Source organism: Neofelis nebulosa, chromosome 17, assembly GCF_028018385.1.
Source record: "Neofelis nebulosa isolate mNeoNeb1 chromosome 17, mNeoNeb1.pri, whole genome shotgun sequence".
NCBI lineage: Eukaryota > Metazoa > Chordata > Mammalia > Carnivora > Felidae > Neofelis > Neofelis nebulosa.
Window position 1 is genome coordinate 16,073,503 of NC_080798.1, and position 16,550 is coordinate 16,090,052.

General features: G+C 49.3%; 1 protein-coding gene across 6 annotated transcripts in view; it reads right to left on the reverse strand.

Moving 5' to 3' along the window:
• SIPA1L3 (signal induced proliferation associated 1 like 3) overlaps positions 1-16,550 on the reverse strand; it is a 239,627-nt gene that overhangs the window by 118,344 nt on the left and 104,733 nt on the right. Inside the window, exon 1 of one of the 6 annotated variants that reach the window (XM_058707344.1) lies at positions 2,768-2,891. The exons of the other annotated variants lie outside the window; for them this stretch is intronic. The gene's annotated coding sequence lies outside the window, so the exon portion shown is untranslated. Of the gene's footprint in view, positions 1-2,767; positions 2,892-16,550 lie in introns of those variants that run through there. 6 annotated transcript variants of the gene reach the window in all.

A 16,550-nucleotide genomic window follows, 5' to 3' on the forward strand; every position in this document is an offset into this window, starting at 1 on the left:
CTGTTACCCTCACCAGGGGGCCGCTCCAGATGCTCAATGTCTCATACTTGTGGCTGCACGGACTCCAGGGTTGTTCAAATCCAAACCTGCTCTCCATCCTGGAGAGAAGCCCGAATTTGTTTGGAGCAGCAGGGCGCCCATCCAAAAAGCCTGCTTTGCCAGGCTCCCTTGCAGCTTCAGCTACCTATGTGTCCCATTCTAGCCCGTGAGAGGTTAAAGGGAAGTAGGCTGGGGGTGGGTGAAAGATCTTCCGGTAAAGCTACTGCTTTCCAACAGAAAGGAGTAGCCTCAGCCAGCACAGCCCTTCCACCCTTCTCCTTCCTGGAATGTGGATGCCATATGTGGAGGTGAGGTAGCCATCTTGTGATCATGAGGCTGAAAGCCACATGCAGAGGTTGGCAGGGCAAGGAGTCAGAGGAGCCCACTCTCCCAGCCAGAGGCCCTGCCCCAGTCTACCCATCCTCCCTTGTCTTCCTTCGTACAAGAGAAAACGGTTCCCTTATTTAAGCCACCGCTTGTTGGTTTCCTGTTACTTGTATCAGAGTTTGATCTTGACTGATAGAGGTCCTACCCAGATCCTCATTTTACAGACAAAGAAACTGAAGCTCTGTGAGGGGAGGTCAGTAGCCCAAGGTCACATGGAGCCAGGAAGAGATAAGGCTGGAATGTGAGCCTGTATCCCTAACCACTTCACAGCATGGCTTTCGAGAAAGCTTGGCTTCAATTCACTTCTCCATCTAATAGTTTGCTGGTCTGTCCCCCACAGCAAAAGCATGAGCTCCACAAAACTTAGACTTTTCGCTGCTCACTCCCCTGCCGGTGGCAGGCGCTCAACACATCCCTGCTAAAGGAGCAATGAATGACTAAATGCATGGGAAGGTCCAGTGACTCTTCTGGAAAAGAGAAATGCCACCATTAACTTCACAGGAGGCTGGGAGGGCTCACTGAGGAATAAATATGAAGCACAGGGCATGGTGTCTAATTCAGTGATCAATTATTGATTCCATTATTTCCATCACGGAGGCTGTGGATCTCCTCTTCCAAAGACCTTTCCTCATGACCAAAAGGTTTTGCCAACTCTAGATGATCTTTTTTTTTTTTTTTTTTTTTTTTTAAATTTGGATTCAAAGATGATTTCTCCATGCAACTCATAGCCAAACACCCCCAGGACTCCCAACTAATTCCCAACCACATGTCCCTGGAGCGGCATCCCAGCCTCCCTGTCTTGGCCTTGGGTTCCACATGCAGTAACTGCCCTGCTCTTTGCACATCAACCCTGCCTCTTCCTTAGATCAACTTCCCAAGCCGCCTCTTGAGTGATGCCTTCCCTGACCGCTCCCCCCCACCCGCCCATCTGGCACTGCCCCCCTGGGAAGCTCTTTGTGCCCTCCCTGTCTGGCCTATTCTCTTCCCGATGTGGTGTCTGGAAAGGCCATCCACCTGGCATTCCTGTTGGGTGCTGCATGTACACGCATCTGACGAGACCAGCTCCTGTGGGCAGGCCCCACCCCTCCTCCCCTGCCTCCCAGCGAGTGCTGGCACTTACAAGGGCTGTTCAATGACATCTGGTGAACGGGAGAAAGAATGATCACACTGCCTAACGTTTCTATGGGTCTACAATGTGCCTGGCGCTGTTCTGTGCACTTTATGCACATTAACCCATTTTAGCGTTTATTTTTGAGAGACAGAGAGGCAGAGAGGGAGGAGGGGAAGGGCAGAAAGAGAGGGAGACACAGAATCAAGAGCAGGCTCTAGGCTCTGGGCTGACAGCACAGAGCCCCATGTGGGGCTTGAACCCACAAACCGTGAGATCATGACCTGAGCCGAAGCTGGACACTTAACCGACTGAGCCACCCAGGTGCCCTGCAGATTAACCCATTTGATCCGCACAACATTCCTTTGCCAGAGGTACTATTATCATTGCCATTTTATACACGAGGAAACTGAAGCTCCAGGTCATGCTGCTGGTAAGTGGCAAAGCTGGGCTCCAAGAATCCTGCTGACTGACTCCAGAGTCCATGCTCTTAACCTCTTGGCTCTCCTGCCTTGTATGAATAACTGCACAAATGTCCCTGGCACGAAGAAAAACACCTGGGGTCAGGCCTGAGTGGAATGTAAAGCTCACCTCCTAAGCCACAGCAAACACTCACTGGCCTCCCCTTAACATTCCAATCCTATTCTCCTTTGCTTACCTGCCAATATTGATGCTGAAAAAGCCAGACACTCACTTTTCTAGCTTGGAGCCGAGAAGTCTGCTGGGGGGTGGGGGGGTTGGGCAGAAACATGGTCCTGACTGGCTCCCTGCTTCCTGCCTCATGGCTATGACAGGATGTGACACCTGGAGCCACAGCAACCATCTTGCAAATATGAGGAAAGGCTAAGAGGATTTCAGAAGCAAACACCTGGGCTTCTGACATGTGAAGCTATTGAAGCATCCCAGAACTGCTGAGTATCTGTTACTTCTAACCCAGGCTGAGATACAAAATATTTAGAAACTAGTAAGGCAAAGGCAAGAGGCAACCAGAATGGATGGCAGCTGGTGGACATTGTCCTGCCTGAATCTGAATTCAATGACAGTCTTGTTCGCTGTTGTCCCTCAGCACTAGCACAGTGCTGGGCGCAGTTGGCACAGAGTCGGCACACAGTGTTTGGTGAATGATCCAGAATGTGACGCACACAGGCCCTGAGTACAGCTACGTACCTCCCAGCTCTGAACGACGGGCGTTTCACCTCCCTCAGCTCAGTCTCCTCATCTGCGAGTATTTACCTCATAGGGCATGGGAGGAAACTTCGATATCCCTATGTGGACAGGACCTGGTGGGATGCCAGGGAGGTGTGCTGGCTGCTATCACCATCAGCTTCTTTTTATCCTTGCCGTTTCCTTGCCCGTCACGTGGCTACCATGATCAGTCTCCCCTTTAAGGAGACGAAATCTGAGAAAGTACAGTAGAAAGCACTCTGCAAGCAAATGTTAATTCTTATCTTTGACTAGGTGCAGCGTAGCAGTTAAGAGCACAGATTCGGAAGGCAGGCTGCCTGAGTTTGAGTCCCAGCTCTGCCACATGACCTCGGCAAGTCACTTAACCTCTTTGTGCCTCAGTTACCCCACTTATAAAATGGAAATAACAGACGTACCTCCCTTACGGGGCTGAAGTGAACATTAAAGGAGTCGACAGGTAAAGTTCTAGAGCAGCGCCCAGCGCAGGTGATCGCCGGGAACACTGGCTTGTGCAACCTCGGGTAAGTTACTTAACTCTCTGCCTTTCTCTCCTCACAGGGTTGCTGTGAGAATCCAAGAAGTGAATCTATGTGAAGTGTGAAGTACTTGAAACAGACCTGCTTTACGGGCAGGGCCCAGTTAACGTTAGCAATCCTCGTCATCTCTGACTGGGGGCTCTCTTGGATGACTGACCGCCTACACTTTTATTTTACCCCCACACTGCTGTTTAACTCCCAGGTCTACAGAGCTGGCACCCTGCCCCTCCCCCGGCTTCCCCCACCCTCCCAAAGCCAGCAGCTCCAGGAGAATGCGCAGTATACCTCTCACCCCACGTGCCTAGCGCCTGGCTGGTGCACAACTGCCCGCTAAATGCCAGCTGGCATCGCTCAGTGCTGGGACGTTCCTCTGGCCTCTCTCCTGGCCCGAGACATTGGCGCCTCCCGCCGGGGCTCCCTGCATCCCCCCACCCAGGACTCTGCAGGCAAGCAGAGCCACCCTGCCTACAGGCACAGGGTCCTCAGGAGGGTTTTCATTAGGTCACGGCACAACCCAGGCCTCTGACAGAGCAAAAGGGAGTGTCTTGTGAGCACAGGGCGGGGGAAGTTTGGAAAGGATTCCTCCAGCAAAGGAAGAAAATGTAACCATGGGCAAATGGCCTTGAGCCTCTCAAGGGAGGCCTGTCCCAGGCGCAGGGACTAGCACCAGGCAGGCAGTGCCCAAAGAGCTGCCTCAAGGGACCCCAGTGTCCAGGATGGTGCAGATCACTAAGCAACATACCCCTGACCAGGTCATTTAGACACTCTGGTTTTTGCAATCATTAAATGGGTATCAACTTCTCTGATTGGTCCACTGCCGGTTCTGCTCTGAATCACAGAGAACTACATTTCCCAGGATTCCTGGTTAAGTTCAGCTAATGGGCGTGCTTCTGCCTCTCACCCTCAACCTTGGACAGAGTCTCAGACACCTCCACTGCCCTGGGTTCCAGTAATGCCACCTCCCCCTTGTGTCCCTCCAGCTCCGGTTCTAGTCTCAGGACTGCCTCCCCGTCCCTGTTTTGTTCCTCTGTTCCTCCATCGCTCATTAACACAAGTTCTCTGTGTTGAATTCCTTCTGCCTGAAATACTTAGAGTAATCCCTAGAAATACCTTGATTCTGTTTTCTTGACAGATACACCTGTCTTGCTTGCATTTTAGGGGCATCTGAGACTGAGGGGGAGAAGACGCAGCTGGAAAGTGAAAAGCCCCACACAAACGAAGGATTATTTTATGGAAATCTCCTCCTCTCTTCCATAAGGCACAGGAACATTGTGAGCATGGAGTTTAAACCCCTCCCAAACGAAATGATCCGATGTTTGGGAACCGCTTCAAAATAATCCAAAGGCAAGGGGTTGGAGGAAGCATGCTTGGCGGGGTGCCAGTAACTACAGGCTCTAGTGACAGGTCTGCACCTGTGGGCTCTGCGTGCTCTTCTTTCTGCCTCTGTAAATGTTTGAAATTTTCCATTATTAAAACAAAACCAACAGGCAAGAAAAAACAGGTCCCTATTCTGTTGGCGGGGGGTACTAACTGGCAGAAACTCCTTTGAAGGCAATTTGTCAGTTAATTAAATTGAAACCATGTACATCTGTGGACCCAGTGATTCCAACACCAAGTGCAAATGGGAATATACCACTTAGCGGGTGCCAGCACTTTGTACACGTTATATATCATATGTTCATAAAGCCTAATGAGGTAGACACAGTGTACTGTCTCCATTTTATGGATGAAGAAACCAAGGCACAGAATGTCAAGGTCAGATGTTGAAGCCCTAACCCCAGTACCCCGGAATGTGACTGTATTTGGAGATGAGGCCTTTATAGGGGTAAATTAAAAGGAGACCATTAGGGTGTGTCCTAATCCAATCTGACTGATGTCCTTGTAAGATGCGATCAGGACACAGACAAGACGTGTGGGGCCCACGTGTGCACAGAGGAACAAGAGCAATACGGCAGATGCCTTCAAGCCAAGGAGAGAGGCTTCAGAGGAAACCAACCTTGATGGCACCGTGGTCTTACACTGGAGATCTCAGAACTGGAGAGCCTAAGTTTCTGTTGTTTCAACCACCCAGTCTGCAACACCGTGTTATGACGGCAACAGCAAAGGGTAGGTCACAGAGCCAGTCAGTGCTGGAACCAAGATGTAGGCCCAGGGCATCTGGGTCCAGGGTTCACACCCTTAACAACACGGCTGACACAGCAAACTGTTCACAATCATTATTTTATCTCCCAGAAGTAAGACTGGAAGGGGGCGGGGAGTGCCAGGAAAGAAGGAGCAACATTTTCAATGTTGACCTCATATACCTCTATAATGTTGAAATTTTTAAAAATTCAAATACCATGTTTTTAAACATTAAAAATACAATCACATACCTGGAAATGAATAGATACCAGCTGCCCAAATGTGGGACAGAGGAGTATATCCAGGCCTGATTTGTCTTTGTACAAGTTTCACTATAATCTCTCTCATGCTCCCTAAGAAGCCAGCAGAGAGAAGCCAGAAATGCCTCCATAGGCAGACAATCTGATGTGAATTAAAAGAAAAGAGAGGGTAATGGGGCACCTGGAAGGCTCAGTCAGTTGAGCATCTTACTCTTGATTTCAGCTCAGGTCATGATCCCAGGGTCCTGGGATTGAGCCCCGAGCTGGGAATCTTGAGAGAGAATCTTAGGCTCCACCCTGATATTATGAAGACCCCTTAAGATCCTCTTTCTCTTGGGGCACCGGGGTGGCTCAGTCGGTTGAGCGTCTGCCTTTGGCTCAGGTCATGATCCCACAGTGGAGCCCTGCATTGGGTTCTGTGCTGACAGCTCAGAGCCTGGAGCCTGCTTTGGATTCTGTCTCCCTCTCACTCTGCCCCTCCCCTGCCCGTGCTCTGTTCTGTCTCTCAAAAATGAATAAACATTTAAAAAATTTTTAAAATAAAAAGATTCTCTCTCTCTCCCTCTGCTCCTCTTCCTTGCTCGTGTGTGTCCTCTCACAAAAATGAAAATAAGTAAATAAATAAAAAAGAAAAGATAGGGTAAAAGAGAGAGTAAAATATTTGAATGTTTAGAAACCTTACAACACTCAATAATGATGACAGTGATACTAACTACTGATATTTTCATATCACATATATGCTTGATACTGTCCAAAATGCTTTATATATATTATCTCATTAAATCTGCAGTATATCTTAGCATATAGATACCACTACCATTTCCATTTTCTATTTAAGGAAACTCAGGCTCAGAGAGGTTAAGTAACTTGCCAGGTTAGATGGCAGGCTCAGAATTTGAACCCAAGCCTGGCTTGGGCTCCAGAGTTTGCCCCTAATGACCATGCCCCCCCACCTTCCTTCATCTCTGAATAGGCCACTCATGCTAAGGGAAGCCTGAATCAGGGTACAGGTGCAGGAGGGTGCAGGAGGGGGCAGGAGGTAACACTCAGCCAGACCAGTAATAAGCACATTGAAACCTGAGACCCCAACTTCATTGGCTTGACACAAATTAGGAGGCAGAATAAAAGCAAATGATGACAAGTCAATGGGAGAGCTGGACTCTCCTGTACTCTGGGGAGAGTGTGGGCCAGAGCAGCCTCATGGAGGCTGGTCATTCCTGGGGGAAGAGAGATGCCTGTCTGTCTGTCTCCTGCCATAACACAACTCCTGGATATAAGCCCCAGGGACTCAGAAGGACACACGTATGTGGGTATTCACGGAATGCTGTCTGCTGGGGGTGACCTGGGTGCCATCACGGGGGACTGGAAATGTCAGGAGTCACGGATATACATCACGTTATGGCTGTTCAGAGGGCAAACAAACACACAGGAGCACACAGTGACATGGCTAATCTCAAAAACATGCTGTTAGGTGAAAACCGGAAGAAATGATATATGGAGCCCAAAACCATTTCTGGAAGCTCTTATTCAAATCTCAGTATATCTTTTTGCAAGGATATGTGCATAGCTATAGACCACACCACTCACACCTCAGGGTGGGGAAGGAATGGAAGGAAAAACAGAGAATGTAGGAAAAAGTAAGAAAAACTTACCCACGGGGAAAGGAGGCAACACAGTTTTTGCCAAAAGACAAGTAGTCTATGGGAGACAAACTCTACGTGCTCCCCATTTGTGGGGTTATGTGAGGGTGGAAGGGGAGGCAGAAGGCACAAACTGGACACAAATCACTGTACTTCTTCAAAAGAAAAGCAGGGGCACCTGGGTGGCTCAGTCGGTTGAACGTTTGACTCTTAGTGCAGGTCATGATCTCACGGTTCGTGAGTTCGAGTCCCACATCAGGCACTCTGTTGTCAGCGAACAGCCTGCTTCAGATCCTTTGTCCCCCTCCCCTCTTGCTCTTTCAAAAATAAACACTAAAAAATGAAAATCGTACTTCTGTGTCCTTAAATGCCACAAACTGTTGGGCCTGACAGTTTTTTAATTTAGTGAGCCTTGGTCAGGGAGGAGTCTGGAGGCCTTTCCCAGCTGTGGCAGGTGTTTGATTGTCTACTCAGTACCTACTTCCCTCTTCTCCTGGATAATGGGCCCCAACTGGTTAAAGGCAATCAAGGTATGTCATTCCTCTGGTGATGTGATTGGCCTGGCAAGGGTGGGGATATATGACCTAAGCTGGACCAATCACGGACTAAAGGGAGTATTTATAATCCACAAAGGATGCCTTTTTTTTTTTCTCTCTCTCCTAATGTCTGTGGACAAGAAAGCTAGTAGCCCTGTCACTGGCAGCCATTTTGGGACAAAGAGGTACATCTATATCTGTATCTAGATATATCTATATGTATCTGTATATAGATATATCTATATATCTCTATCTATCTATATCTCCATACTAAGGTAAGGCTAATGCTGAGAACCTGAGTCCTTGATGACAGATATCTGAACTACTGATCCCACCCACCAGACAGCCACTGCCCGATGGACATCTAAGACACATTAAACTTCTTTGCTATTTAGCCAAATGATGCCGGGGGTTTGTTACCTGCATCTAAATGCATCCTAACGGAGACCCAAAGACTAGGCAGCCGTTTTCTGACTGTTAACAAGGAGAAATCTCTGTAAGAGGACAATGGGGCATCAGAGACACCCTGAATCCCAACATAAGGAGATTATGTACAGGTCTCAAGCTGCATGTCCCCTGCCCGCCCAGATGGCACCACGCATGTGATGCCGCAGAAACAGCCAGCTGTGCTGTCCTTTGTGCACAAGGGCTCAAGAACCTCCCCCAGAGGGTTACTTCCCTCATTCATCACGAGAGCCGAGCTGAGCTGCAGCAAGTTTCCTATGTTCTGTTTCTACTGAGAACAGCAGGCGGTTAATCCCCAGCTGGCTGGGGACGAGGATGAGAGAGCACAAGAAAGCCCAGCCTGGCTCTCCCGCAGCGGCTCTGTTCCTGAATCAAAGGTCGCACTTCTGGATCTGGGCTGCCCTAAGATCTGACCTCCGTGGGGCTCTCTGCAACAGCACATGGCCAGAGGCCCTCAGGAGGAGCCCTCCCCAGCTGCTGTGTACCACCGGCCCATCAGAATCGGGGAAAGGCCGGGGTGAGAATACCGGGAAACCAAAGGAACCTGAGCTCCGGAGTCTGCCTGTGCCGGGTGCCATCGCTGCTCTGCCACCAGGGAGCTCTGTGACCAGGGACGTGTGATCTCCCTTGAGCTGCCTCACCTATAAAATGCGAGAAGTACCCATCCCACAGAATTGTTGTGCTGGTAAAATGAATTAACACGTGTCAAGTGTTTAGCATGGAGCCTGGCACTGAGAAAAGGCTTCATAAATATGAACTATGGGGCACCTGGGTGGCTTAGCTGGTTAAGGGTCCAACTCTTGGTTTTAGCTCAGGTCATGATCTCATGGTTCGTGAGTTTGAGCCCCTGGTCGGGCTCTGTGCTGATAGTGTGGTGCCTGCTTGGGATTCTCTTTCTCTCCCTCTCTCTGCCCCTCCCTTAACTCACTCTGTCTCTGTCTCTCTCAAAAAAAATAAAAACATAAAAAAATATGAACTATTTTATCATTCTTATTTGATGGAATATATTTAATTACTGAAGTATAATTGCATACATGTACCTGTTTTGAATGTACAGGTTAATGAACTTTGACACATGTCTATACCTGTGTAACCCACACCCCAAACAAGACACAGAGCCTGGCCGATGACACGTATCAACTGAGTACTTTGTTCCCTCCCCTAGAGTTCCCCATCTCTGGGGGGTGGGGGGGGAGGTGAGGAGACCACAGGGACATGTATTCTTAGGGAACTGTGGTGGCCCAGGGGTTATTATAAAGCCATTTGTCCCACATGAATGAGGAGGCTGGAGCCAGGACCTCTTCCTTGTACACAAAGCCCCTTTCCAGATTTGGGTGGCCAAACACAGGAGTTAGGACCTAACTCCCAGCAAGTTAGGGTCCGTCAGTCATCCCTGCTCCTCTCCCTGGGAGGCTGGGCAGCTGCACCCCTAAAAGGCTCTCCAGCAAGTTCACTTGTCCCCACATTCAGGTCCCCTTCTTGCAGCTCTCACTTACCAGATTCTTTCACCCCAATCTTTCCTGCAGAAATGTGGATTTGGCCAGGTTCCTCCCCTGCCTGAACCCCTTCCAGACCTGACCTCGGGATAAACTCTCAACTCCCTGGTCTAGGAGGCCCTGTGCTGTGCTCTGCCCTGCCCCTACCCTAGCCTCTCTGGCCACAGCCACCCGCTGCTCCTCCTTTGTCTCTCCTCCAGTCTCTCTGGCAACTTTTTTAAAACATAATTTTTTATTGAGATCATTGTAGACTCACATATACTTGTAAGATACCCAGAGATACCACATACAGGCACACGTCAGAGATGCTGTGGGTTCAGTTCCAGACTACCGCAATAAAGTAAGTATTGCAATAAAGTGAGTCAAGTGAATTTTTGTATCCCCAGTGTGTATAAAAGTTATGTTTACACTATAGTATAGTTTACTAAGTGTGCAATAGCATTATGTCTTTAAAAAAAACCCACAATAACGTATATACCTTAATTTTAAAATACTTAAAAAAATTTTTTTTAATGTTTATTATTTGAGAGAGAGAGACAGAGAGCAAGCAGGGGAGGGGCAGAGAGAGAGGGAGACACAGAATTGGAAGCAGGCTCCAGGCTCTGAGCCGCCAGCACAGAGTCCGACACGGGGCTCGAACTCACGGACTGCGATACCGTGACCTGAGCCGAAGTCGGACGCCCAACCGACTGAGCCACCCAGGCGCCCCAAAAATACTTTTTATTGGAGTGACTGAGTGGCTCAGTCAGTTAAGCATCTGACTCTTGATTTCAGCTCAGGTTATGATCTCAGGGTCCTGGGACTGAGCCCCACGTTGGGCTCCACACTGAGTGTGGAGACTGCTTAGAATTCTTCTCTCTCCCTTTCTCTATGCCCCTCTCCTGACCACATACACACTCTCTGAAAAAATAAATAAATAAACACCTAAAAATCCTTTATTGATGAAAAATGCTATCAACTCTGAGCTTTCAGTGAGTGGTAATCTTTTTGCTGGTGGAGGGTCTCACCTCGATGTCGAGGGCTGCTGACTGATCAGGGTGGTGGTTGCTGTAAGTTGGGATGGCTGTGGCAATTTTGAAAAATAAGACAACAGAGAAGTTGGCCACACTGATTGATTCTGCCTTTCATGAATGATTACTGTGTAGATGTGATGCTGTTTCACCCATTTTACCCACAGGAGAACTGCTTTTAAAAAAAAGACGATCTTTTCAAAGCCTGCTGCTGCTTTCTCAACCAAGTCTATGTAACATTCTAAATCCTTTGTTTTCATTTCAACAATCTTCACAGCATCTTCACCTGGAGTAGACTCCATCCTGAGAAACCTCTTCCTTTCTTCATCATAAGAAGTCGCTGCTCATCCATTAAAGTTTTATCATGAGATCGCAGCAATTCAGTCCCATCGCCAGGCTCCCCTTCTAATCCGAGTTCTCTTGCTGTTTCCACCACATCCGCAGTGACTTCCTCCACCGAAGTCTTGGATCTCTCAAATTCGTCCATGAGGGTTGGAATCAACTTCTTGCAAACTCGTGCTCATGTTGATATTTTGACCTCTTCCCATGAATCACGAAGGTTCTAACTTCACCTAGAATGGTGGATCCTTTTCAGAAGGTTTTCAAATTACTTTGCTCAGAGGAATCACTTCGTACAGCAGCTAGAATCTACCAAAATGTATTTCTCAAATATTAAGACCTCAAAGTTGAAGTGACTCCTTGGTCCGTGGGCTGCAGAATGGACATTGTGTCAGCAGGCGTGAAAACAGCATGAATATCCTTGTCCATCTCCATCAGAGCTACTGGGTGACCAGGTGCATTGTCAGTGAGCAGTAATATTCTGAAAAGAATCTTTTTTTCTGAGCAGTAGGCCTCAGCATTGGGCCTAAAATATTCTGTAAACCATGTTGTAAACAGATGCACTGTCATCCAGGCTTTGTTGTTCCATTAGAGAGCAGAGGCAGAGTAGATAGATGGAGCATTATTTCTTTTTTCTTTAATGTTACTATTTTTGAGGGGGGCAGGAGGAGAGGTAGGAGGAGGGGCAGAGAGAGAGGGGGACAGAGAATCCAAAGCAGGCTCCACCCTGACAGCAGCAGGCCTGATGTGGGGCTCGAACTCATGATCTGAGCTGAAGTTGGATGCCCAACCAACTGAGCCACCCAGGTGCCCCGAGGAAGCATAATTCTTAGGGGCCCTAGGATCTTCAGAGTGATCACTGAGCACTGGCTTCAACTTAGTCACCAGCTGCATTACTCCTAACTAGAGAGTCAGTCTGTCCTTTGAAGCTTAGTGGCCAGGCATTGACTTCTCTCTAGCCGTGGAAGTCCTACACGGCATGTGCATGATCCCATTTGGGACTGACTTTGTGCTCAACACAATTTCCCCGGGTTCATCCACACTGGTGCGTGGTACCAATAGTATGTGCAACCATTCATCCGCTGAAGGACTTCGAGGCTGCTTCCAGCTTTTGACTGTTATGAGTACAGTTGCTGTGAACAACTGTGTGTAGGTTTCTGTGTGGACATTAGTCTTATTTCTCAGGGACAGATAACCACCCAAGAGTGCAACGGTTGGATCATGTCGCAGTCATAGATTTAATTTTTAAGACACTGCCAACCTGTATTGGCAAGCGGCTGTACCACTGGACATTCCCGTGCGTGGAGTTATGAGAGATCCAGTATCTCCACATCCTTTTCACTGGCAACTTTGGTTCGTTCCTTCAACTGATACTGCCTGAGAAGCTCCGTGTGCCTGGTGCTATCCCAGATACTATTTTGGGTTTACAGTAACGAATAAGACACATCATTTGTATCATCAATCGTACATGCTAAAGGGTGTAGACAGGTGACACACAAGTCAACAAACTGATTCTGGTAAGTGCTAAGGAGAAAATAAACAGGGTGATGTGGTAAGGAGAGTGTGTACAGTGTCAGGGGAGTGGGCAGGCAGTCACAGAACAGTGATTATGAAGCCTGACGGCCTGGGTTTGAGTCCTGCTCTGCCACGTTCTAGCTGTGTGGCTCAGACAAGTGACCTGGCTTACCTGTGCCTCAGTTTCCTCATCTATAAAATCGACAGTACCTACTTCATAGGGCTGTGGGAAGGATTAAATTAATCAATACCTGTGACACACTTAACAGCAAGGACCAGGCCTGGGTGGGGAACCCATCTGTTTAAGAGTCTCTAGAAGAGTCTGTCAACTACGTGGGTGGCATAGCTCTGGAGCCCAGGCTGTAAGCTTTGTGGGTTTCCTGAGACACAATGTATCCAACTGCTCTGAAGGGAGGCCCCCTCCCCCTGAGGTCACAGCCCTCCTTGCTTTGGGAGCAGGCAGCCATGGGCAAGCAGAGGAAGGACAGCAGGGCCCTCCACTCACCCAGCAACCGACAGACGTCACTCCGCAGAGGAGAGGCTCAGGGTACCTGAGCCTCTCCACACCCCAGGAATCTGACACGATTCCCAGGCTGGAAGGTGGGCGCGGGGGGGGGGGGGGGGACGACGACAAAGGGGAGGTGGGCAGACTCACCTGGGTCCACCCTGAGGGGCTGGGGCACTGATATAGGGCCTCCAAAAACAAATGGCTCACAAAACAGCTATTTCCTGTGCAGTGATGAGGAGACACAGGTCATCTGGAAACTCGCCTCCCCCTCCTGTCCCACCTCTTTCCGGGGCCTGGCCCAGGAGAGGGAACTGAGACAACATATTGGTTGGCATCTGACAAAATAAACAGGGAACTGGGGAGGGAGGGTGCAGTCGGTAGCTCCAGGTGTGGGGCGAAACGAGGCAATCTTTGCGGGGAGCAGGCTGGTCTCTTTTCTGAGAGGAAGGGATCACAGGTCAGCAATGCCCAGAGACTTTCTGAGACAGAGGCAGTGCTGCTGTGATCCGCGATGCGCCGACACCCCCCCCCCCCGGTGGCCGGGCAGGCATGGATCGACAAGCCGCGTCTTTCCTGAGGATCCTTGAGCCTGGACCAGGGCACCTTCTCCTGATGTAAAGCTCCTTTCAACCCTGCACACTGAGTGGCAGAAGACAGCACGCTTCAGGGTGCTGCATGCTGGGCGAGGGCTGGAGCGTCTGACCCTGACCCTGGCTTGAGCAGGCATGACAAACGGTCCTCGAGGAAGGAGTCAGGACACCAAGACTTGAAAGTACACACAGGAGTGAAGAAACCAAACGAAACCAAACCAGATAGTATGACTGCTCTCCTTAAAACCCTTCTGTGGCTCCCAGGGGCTGTGGGAAGAAAGTCCAAATCTCTATCACTGGGCCCCACGTGTTGGGCCTGCTGACTCGACCCCCGCCCCACCCCAGGACACACCGGCCTGGGTCCCTCCAACACACTTCAGCTGTGCGCCATCTCAGGGCCTCTTTACAGGCTATTCTCTCTGCTCAAAACACCTCGCCCCTGGGCGAGTTCCTATTTATCCTTGGGGGCCACTTCTTCAGAAAAGTCTTCTCGGACCCTCCCATCCCCACCCGAGCCTCAAATAAGACCCTCACCTCCCACCCTGCTATTCTCTCAAGGCACCTTGGCTTTTCCTTAGAGTTTACTTTACCACTTAAATTATGTGGCTGTTTGAGTGATTATTTGATATCTATCTCCCCTACCAGAGAGGGAAGTGCCATGAAGTCAGAATAATGGTAACGGTATTACTTTTAACAACAGCCCACACTTACACCTACGGTGTTTTACAGCATTACCTCATTGATTCCATGCAACAGCTCTGTGAGGTCAATACTATTAGTATCCCATTTACAGATGGGGAAGCCATGTCAGTCCCGCCACGGGACCAGGCACTTAGTAAATGGTTAGTTTGGGGACCACCCGGATGTCCGGGTTTCATTCCCGATTATTCCTTCCCCCTAAAACCCATGGTGGGAAGAGGGAAGATACCCAGAGGAGCCAGAAGCCCAGGTCCAGAAGACACATTTTTGTCACATTCTGGAGTGACAGCCTCTGATTGCAAGGGCTCCTTCAAGTTCTAATCCCTCCTCCAGAGAAGACCTTGTGCGGCTACTGTGCGTCAGATGTGGTGGCCTCAGCACCAGCGACAGAGCAACAAAGAGAACACGCGGGGCCGTACATTCACACAGCTCGTGTCTGCTGGGAAGGTGGGCACAAGGCCCTGTCTCGGAAAAAGATCGGGAGGTAGGGGAGAGCAGGAGGAACACACGGGTGGGACATCAACCTATTCTGTATTATCGTTAAGGTTGGATCCATTTCATACCTTTGTGAGATCAATTTTCTGTAAACTTGAAACTGTTCTAAAAACAAACAAATGGCGTGCCTGGGTGGCTCAGTCAGTTGAGCGTCCAACTTCAGCTCCGGTCATGATCTCGGGGTTCGTGGGTTCGGGCCCCACGTCTGGCTCTGTGCTGACAGCTCGGAGCCGGGAGCCTGCTTCAGAATTCAATGTCTCCCTCTCTCTCTGCCCCTCCCCTGCTCATGCCCTGTCTCTGTCTCTCAAAAATGAATAAAACAAATAAAAACAAACCCAAAAGCTCTTTCTTGAACCTGCGCCCATCAACCATTTGTCTGTCATGTCCCCAGCTTTCAAGGCTGTTTCCAGGCTCCGTGCTCTCTGGGTCTCTGCCTCCTCCAGATACCTCCTTCTCAGCCTCTGACTCTTGGACAGCTTTTCTCTTCTCTATCAACACCCATCCTTCGGTGATCTCATCTGGTCTCCTGGCTTTAAATACTGTCTCTTTGCTGAGGGCTCCTATATTTCCTTCGGCAGCAGAGACCTTTCCCTTCAACTCCAGACTAGGATACCGACTGCTTCCCAGCCAGCTCGGGCAGCTGCCTACGTTTAACAGACCCAAAGGTGCATATTCCTGATTCTTTACACCACCTTCGCTTTCTCCTTGCAAACCTCCGCTCAGGTGGTCCCCAACTCAAGGTCTTCCTGGTGGTGAGGACAAAACCTTAGTGCCGTCTTTCGCCGGCCCCTCTCTCATCCTACACCTAGTCCGTTCATACTTACGGTTGGCCCCACCTTGAAAACATGAGGACCTGCCTATATCCCCGCATAGTGTCTCCTGCCCGGACCATGGACTTATTAGCAGGAACTTCCTCCCTAGTTTCCTGGCTCCCACTCCTGCTCCCACACACAGCCAGAGGGACTCTGTTAACATGACTCAGATCACGTCGATTCTGTGTTCAGAACCCTCCCACTATACATTTAGGACAAAGCCTCAGTCCCTACAAGGCTTTGCATTAATTCTCTGACCTCATTTCCTCCTGTATCGTCTTTTATTTTAGCCATCGAGGTGGGTGTGGAATGTTATCTCACTATGGTTATCATTTGCATTTCCAAGATGATGATTAAGGAAGATGAGGCAACGCACTTTAAATAATAATAAATGGGTACCATTTACATGGCATTTATTATGTGCTAGGCATTATGCTAAGTGCTTTCATACCTCATGAATCCTTTCCAAACCTCTTAGGCTAGATGTGTTTTGGAATTCTGGATAATTTGGATTATTTATTTATTTTAATGTTTGTTTATTTTTGAGAGAGAGAGAGAGAGAGCATGAGCTGGAGAGGGGCAGAGAGAGAGGGGGACACAGAATCAGAAGCGGGCTCCAGGCTCTGAGCTGTCAGCACAGAGCCCGATGCAGGGCTCGCCCCGAACTCACGAACCGTGAGATCAGGACCTGAAGTCGGACGCTTAACGGAATGACCCACCCAGGTGCCCCTGGATAATTTGGATAGTCTGTTTCAGTCATGTTCCACCTGGGATCATGGATCTGTATTTTAAATCCCTGACTCTCCACA